We start from the raw sequence: 8,174 nt of genomic DNA, 5'->3' as shown, positions 1-8,174 counted from the left end.
AATTCTGGTCCTATTTTTGTGAAAATGGCTTGTTTTTGCTTATCTAGCAGATTAGCTGTTCCAAAAAGCTGTGCTGAATGAGCACTAACTTTTCACATTTATATGCATAATAAAGGATTAAAAGTTGGTCTTCGTTGTGAGTGCAGTTCAACTTTGAAGGAAAGTATGACTTGGTGAAATTCATCAAGTTGATCCAGCAGCAGGGTATGTATGCCACCCTCAGGATTGGCTCTTTCATCCAGGCTGAGTGGAATCATGGGTTGGTTTCAATTTACTTTCTCCTCTTAGCTTACAGTTATACCTACTTTCCTCCTTGAGATTCATTTTTTTTTAAGTTACAATTTTGCTGTGCTAATGTGCATCTTGGTCGATTTCAGAGGGCTGCCTTACTGGCTTCGGGAGGTTGAGGGCATCGCCTTCCGGACTAACAATGAACCTTTCAAGGTAAAGAAGTTGCTTTCAGTTTTGACATGCTATATTTAGCTTAAATATGTGCTGCATAAATGTAAATTCTTAATATTTTATTGTAGTAATACATTTCGCTTTTGTGACAGTACCATATGAAGAGGTTTGTGGAAAAGGTAGTGCAACTTATGAAGAACGAGAAGCTATATGCTTCTCAAGGAGGCCCCATTGTTCTATCGCAGGTTCTTTCTGGGCTTTTTATCGTGTCTTTAGTCTCTTTCTTTTTATCTTTTCTATGATCAACTCAGACAAATTGTTCCTTCGCCTTGCGGGAACTCTGTGGTGAACTTGACTTCAACAGATTGAGAATGAATACAATAACATCGCTCCCATGGTTGGGCTAGCAGGGATGAGATATATCCAGTGGGCTGGCAATATGGCTAATCAGACAAATACTGGAGTTCCGTGGGTGATGTGCAAGCAGAACAATGCTCCTGACACAGTGGTGAGCATTCTTATTATTAAATCTTCTTGTGAAAAAGGAATGTGTTCTAATATCTCAACTCTTGAGTTCATAAATCAGGCAGCCAGAGGACAATTTTATATCTTTGGAAAATATATGATATTCTCGATGGAATATTAACTCCAATCTTCGATCTTTCAGATAAATGCATGCAACGGAAGGAAGTGTGGAGACCGTTTCTCTTGGCACAAAGCATCCAAGCAAGCCTCTCCTATGGACTGAGAACTTGACTGCTCAGTAAGTATGCCACTTTTCTTACCTGAATAGAAAATTAAAATAATGTAGCTAAAGAAGGGAGAAGCCACATGGGCATTGACTGATATGTATCAAGTGCTGAATTTGTCATGTCTACTGATGTCAAGCGAAAGAGTTGCATTAAATTTCTCTATGGCAATACAGATGCATATGTCACTTCTGGCTTTCTTTTTATCTAACCTCAGAGGAAATGCAAGTTATCTAGTAAGATAAGAGTACAGCTATAAACAATCTGACTACAGTGCGTAAGTTCCAATGTATACCAAAATTGCAGGAAACATGCATAAGCTACTTTTTTATTTGTTTGTTTGTTTGTTTTTTTTTTATTTTGATGAGAGATCACGTTGTTCTAAAAAAAGGAGCAAATTTTGTTCATTTCAGATATAGGGTATTTGGTGATCCACCATCTCAAAGATCGGCTGACGATCTTGCTTTCAGTGTTGCACGTTTCTTCTCAAAGATTGGCACTCTAGTTAACTACTACATGGTAATTCATCGTGTCTGTTGTAACACAACGTGCTTATTAAAATTAAAGGAAAAAAAGAAAATGGGAGGATTATCCAGCATAACATTTTGTTATTATTGCTCATTGTTCACTCAGTATCATGGAGGGGACCAACTTTGGGAGGACAGGTGCTGCTCTCGTCATGACTAGATACTATGATGAAGCCCCTCTAGACGAATATGGTTAGGAGCTGAGAACCATGATCTTCAAAATTTGCTATCATATTTTTTATCAAGAAAAGAAAAAGAAATATTTGAATCAGATTACATAATTCACGACTTATTCTGACAGCTTTTGCTTATGTCAGGTTTATATAAGGAGCCCAAATGTGGACATCTGCGCGACTTGCATCATGTGTTGAGATTGAGTAGAAAAGGTTTGCTTTGGGGAATACATAGTTGAAGACTCGGGCAATGGCTTGGATGTAAGGTTCTGCAAATACTCTTTATCAATTGACAGTTCTTCTGGTGATCATACAGTAAACAACTCGTTTGTGCTGCATTTCTTTTTTTGTATGTTTTCAAAATAGGGTGCATGAGAAACCTGAAAATAATGTCTGATTTGCTTTCCTTCATAATAACAATATCAAATTAGATGCGCAAGTGAAGTTTAGAGGTGTGGAATACTTCCTACCTTGCCATTCCGTCAGTATCCTCCCAGATTGCAGAACTGTGGTCTTCAACACCCAGAGGGTATTATAATCAGCCTCTCTCTCTCTCTCTCTCTCTCTCCCTCTCTCTCTCTCTCTCTTTTTCTTTTTTTTAATCTCTATGCATGACTACATAGAAAAGAAAATGATCGCATTAATCGTTCAAAAATTCAATAATACTGAACTATTGTGGTCCGCAATAAAATGATTTTGAAGCCATTAAGGTATTAATAAGTTCCAATATACTTGAAACAGGTGAATGCTCAGCACAACTCAAGGACGTTCCATCTAGCAAAGCAGATCCATCAGAAAACAAATGGCAAATGTATCAAGAAGTACCAAAATTCTGTCAAAATTCCATCATAGAAAGGAAGCCCTATGAACTATTTTCTTTGACAGAGGACACTACAGATTATCTATGGTACACCACAAGGCAAGCAAACTATTAAGTTTTAGCTCCAATAGGTGGAGTTGAAATGAGAATGTTGTCAAAATCAAACATGCTAGATCTTATCCAGATGAATCATCATTTGAGATTGTTTTATCGTAGCTTGGGAATATTATTTGCTGTAATCTCAATTTCTACAATTCGAGGAACAATAAACAATTTTTTTTTTTGGCCATAAGAAAGAGATTTTGTTTTGCATATTATTCTGGCTCCATATGTTTTTTTTTTTAAACATCTGATGGCACTATGCATTTGCTTGTTATCTTTTCCTGTAAATGTAGCTTCTATCTAGAGGCAGAAGACCTACCAATGAGACGCAATATTCGCCCAGTGATTCAAATGGTGCATGCCTTTGTGAATGGCACTTACATAGGTAATCTCTTGGCCTTCCGCCTTATACTTATCGATAACAAAATAGGTAGTCAGGCATCTGTTTTTTTTGGTTAGTGAATCATTTCGAAGATAAACTGAAATTAATCTTTTGCAAGAGCAAATTGTTTGCAGGTGGCTGAGATACGTATATTTTTTTTATGCGGTAGCTGAGTGCATATGCAGGCGGATATGCAGTTCAAATAAGATACAATTAAATATAATAAATTTACTAGATATAAAAATGTGATAAATAGAAAGAAAACATACAAAAGAGTTGAGAAGACTGTAAATATGAAATGTTGTTATGTTGTAGGACTTTCTGACATTATAGATGTCAAATTTTCAAGTGTTTTTAGTCAGATAAGTATTTTCTGCATATGCTTAAATAGTCAATACAAATCAAAGTCATATATTTCAAATTTGTCATAATGTCTATTTCATGCATTAGGCACTCTACTGTTTTCACCATCCAAGCATAGCCATATTAATAAAAGTTAGGTGATTCTCACACGTATTGCACCTTGCAGGATCTGCGCATGCAGTGAAGCTCGCCAAAAAGTTTGTCTTCCAGAATGCCATGGACCTAAAAGCAGGAATTAATCACCTAGCGCTTTTGTTTTTGACAGTAGGAATGCCGGTAATGATATAGGCCGATCACCTAACTGAAAAGGCCGCTTCATTTTTGGAACTTTAGCTGTCCTTATAATTCTACCGCTCCTAATTGTGAAAAGAATGTTTGTTAACATCTTCAATTTCTCATATTTAGGATAGTGGAGCTGGGTTAGAAAAGAAGTATAGTGGTATTGACGAAGTCATGATTCAAGGTCTTAACACAGGGACTCTGGATTTGACAGTAAATGGCTGGGGGCATGAGGTACATACTCGTCGAATGTTTCAAACCTTATCTTCTGTTTTCTGTTAAATTATTATCATTGAAGTACATACCAAGCTGTTGATTATTTAATTAAGTGGCTTACTAATCTTCACTTACCATCCCATAGGTTGGATTGAGCGGAGAGAAGTTGGGAATCCACAGTGAGGAAGGATCTAGCTGTGTTCAATGGCAGAGGTTAAAAGTGGCTCGCCGATTACCTGGTACAAAGTAACATGAAGCAGATGTTCTGTCTTATAACCAAATGGAAAGACGAATAATAATTATTTATCATAACTAAATGGTTCTTAGTACAGCTTTATGAAATAATAAAGATCGTTTTTGCCAAAGCAGGTAGTTAATGCGGTTTTGGTTCATCTGCTTCTCAGAGATACTTTGATGCTCTGACTGGAAATGACCCAGTTGCCCTAGATATGAGCAGCATGGGGAAGGGGCTAGTATGGATCAATGGCGAATGCATTTGGCGATACTGGGTGTCCTACCATTCTCCACTGGGACAGCCTTCTCAGTTAGTGTAAGTGATTCACCAGTGCTTGTTCGGCCCAACTTCTGAAATAGCTCTTCCCCAAAAACCAGAAACTTCTGGAAACCAGGTTTTTGTCAACAAAAAAAGCACAAAAAAGGAGCTTGGAGTTTTCTCTGTGACAGTGGTAAGCTAAAAAGCGCATGTGGCCTGAAAAGTGGAAACCCAATTAGAAGCTTCACAAGAAGTTGTCAATTATTCCAACAGCTTTACTCAATCAGTACTTCTGCTCCTCTTTTCCAGTTATCACATTCCTCAAGCCTTCTTAAGGCTGAAGAACAACCTCATGGTCATGTTCGAGGAACATGGAGGGAGGCTGGGGGACATATCAATTGTAACGGTGAAGAGGGATAACATCTGCATCTTCGTCTCTGAGTACCACCCTGCACACATTAAGTCATGGGCGAGGCAGGACAGCCAGATTCGGGTAATTGCTATAGATGTTAAGCCGAGCGCTACCCTAAAGTGCCCTGAGAAGAAGGTGATCAACCAGATTGTGTTCGCGAGCTTCAGGAGCCTCATGGGCGTCTGCGGTAATTTCACCGTGGGGAATTGCCACACTCCACAGGCCAAGATCCTCGTTGAAAAGGTAAACATTATTCTGCTTCTACAAAAATATACGTATATATCCACACAAAATCACCTATTTACGCATATCCGCCTTTAAAATCTGAATTTCATTATGTAACCCCTTGGAAGTGTAGTTTCTTACCAAAGTTCCTTTTTCTTAAGTTGGCAAGCGATCCAATTCATGGAGGTTAGGTCGTTTCTATCAGAATAAGTTTTTCTAAGTAGAGGGGTTTTTGCAAGTACATGGATTTATGTGCAAGGAATCAAGTTTGTTAAGGGCATTTATGAAAAATTTAAATTTTCTAGGGATTGTACTCACAACACTACCACGAAAATGATAATTTTGCGGTTTATATATGTAAATATTCTTTCTCTATACGACCTGCCTGTGTGGTTTACCGTATAGATCCAGTAATTTGATTGGTATTTGAGACGACTAATATACTCTTGGTATAAACTCGCTCCCATGTGATTTGCTTAATACATCAAATAACCAGATTATTAGTTCAGATGACTTACAGTAGATTGGTAGTTTAGTTTAGTTTCTCTCGCAAATGTATTCATTTTGGTTCGTTCTCATCAAACTGCAATCTTAAATTGTTCTTCTTTCTCGATTCGCAGCTATGCCTGGGGAAGAGATCATGCACTCTGCCCGTCTCGCACCAGGCCTACGGCACAGACTTGAATTGCTCTGGAACTCTGGGCACACTCGCAGTCCAAGCTAAATGTTCACGGAGGAATGTGAAGGCGAATCCCTGGAAGTAAATCACTGTTGTTGGATTGATTGAGGAACTCGAAAATGCGATGTAATGATTCCTTTAAAATGGCAATGAAAAAGTTATTGCATTTGGTCTGAGTTCTGAGGATTAATATTGCTTGATAATAGTTGGATGAGGATATTTTTATTCGTGAAACATATTTCCCTTTTTGTTATGGTTATATTCATGATGTGATTGATCATCGGCGGACGACGACCGATAAGAAAAAAGAAAAAAAAGAAGGAAATTAAAGAGATGTAAGTACCAATAATAAAATGCTTTACAATTAAGAGGAAAAATTATGTTTAGGGTAGAACAAAATAGGCAATTAAAGAAAGAGGTGGTTAGCTCCAATTCTATCAATCAATTTTTATGGCATCTTTTCCGAAATTGCCATTCTAATTAAATCTCAGGAAAAGACTAGGTCAATGACCCTAATTACAGGTAACTAAAACAAAAACTAATCACAAGGGGTTAGTGCCTATTTATTTTTGTAAATCTCGAAGGTTGAACTCATGACTCCGAAAAAGTCATTAAAATTAGTGTTTATTTCAATATCGAAATCGCGAGATTATATAAACTCACTCACAATACGAAGATCAACTTTTCAACTTTAATTCAGAACAGAACGAAGTTGAGTTTGTGGGACTCACAAATTTCTCACTCTTCGACTTTTTGCTTTCAAAAGCCTCTTATGTTCGATGGGTAATGCATTTGACTCGACAAAAGAGAAAGAAAAAAGGAAAAAAAATAATTACACTCAACTACAATTGTACGAATCGAACTAATCATGTTCCCCACACTCACTTTGGTTGGGCACGTCTCCTACCAACCGTTGCAAAAACATAATAATTTCTCTCAACAAACAAACAATAAAAGTGAATCAATTATTACAAATCAAATTATTATAATTTACTACTACAACTCCTGCATGATCTCTCTTCTTGTAGGTTAAGGTTACATCATGATATTCTCCTCATGGCATTATAATTACCCTTTTATATATTTGCTTAAATAACACTACATCTAATTAAATTGGTCCACTCTATACATTTTATTGAAGTAGGTTTATATGCTACTAATTATCAGGTAAATTACACCACAGGTCACTGAGCTTTTGACTAAACTTCATTTAGAAAAAAAGTGAAGTTCATTTTCTATTTAGTTTAGGTTTATTCCCAGCAATTTGGATTAGTTTGCTAGCAAATAGATGATGTGGCAAATAATTCACTAACCACTTTTTTTTCTTCACACGAGGGAAAATGCTGATTAGGCTATTTGCCAATTGAATAGTAATATGGAATATAATGGAGCTAAAATTCTTAAACCGGTTATACCATTTTGGACGATGGCTAAGTCTAAAAGGTTAAGAAGGTTAAGCGTGTTAGAACTAGAGTAGTTTTAGAATGAGTAATCTTCTGATAAGTGGCGCGTTATACTGCTGATGATCATCTCAATGGGTGAGGCCCTAGGAAGTTGGTTATCACCATATTAACCTTTTATGAGAAAGATTAGAAAGTTTGATGAAGAAATCTGTTGGGTAGCTTAAACTTTTGAGAAACAACAGTTGTGTTACATTATTTAATATTGTGCCGGAGCATGAGGTATTGAGTTTAAAGTCTATCAAGCTTTTAACTTTTTTTAATTTCCTTGTTTTCAATTGAAGCCCACTCCGTTCTCTGGCTGCTTAAGTTTTTTCAGTGAATAATAGTTGTTTCATATGACGCAATAGATTCTAATTACAGTAAAATAAATTTTAGGTTTAGTACATCAATTGGAACAAATTGAATTTGATGACTTGATTTAAACTTTTGATAACTAAATTCACTAGATCAATAATGCACAATTCATTCTCCTGCAGCAAGGGTGTCTTATTTTTACTGGAATAAGCATTGGGTAAAAAATTGTAGTAGCTATAAATGAAAATTGCCAAAATTAATTAAAATTATCACCATTTTTTATATAAAAAAATGATTAGATAGCTATTTAATTTTCTTCTAGATTAGGTGGTGGAGAAATTATTGGTGGACCTTGTTAAATGGGTTAGGTTAGGAAACCACTTTTTTTGATGATTAAAAGAGCTACTTTGTAGGTGGAAAAAAAAAATACACCACATTTGGTGGATCTACCATGAAAAAGATGCCAACAAAATTGAATATTATCAAAGAAAAAATTTATCATCAAGTTATTGCTATTTGAGGAATTTATATAATCAAAACAGTTTATTATTATTATCGGAATAAGGAAAAGTCTAAATTATTACCAGATGTAATG

The 8,174-nt window shown here is 36.1% G+C and overlaps 1 pseudogene; it reads left to right on the top strand.

The window, feature by feature from the left end:
* The first annotated feature begins 146 nt into the window (after positions 1–146).
* Positions 147–6,013, top strand: LOC109705296 (annotated as a pseudogene).
* The last annotated feature ends 2,161 nt before the right edge of the window (positions 6,014–8,174 follow it).

This window comes from Ananas comosus, unplaced genomic scaffold (genome assembly GCF_001540865.1).
Source record: "Ananas comosus cultivar F153 unplaced genomic scaffold, ASM154086v1, whole genome shotgun sequence".
In the NCBI taxonomy this organism is placed as follows: Eukaryota; Viridiplantae; Streptophyta; class Magnoliopsida; order Poales; family Bromeliaceae; genus Ananas; species Ananas comosus.
This window is presented reverse-complemented; position numbering and strand designations above follow the sequence as displayed.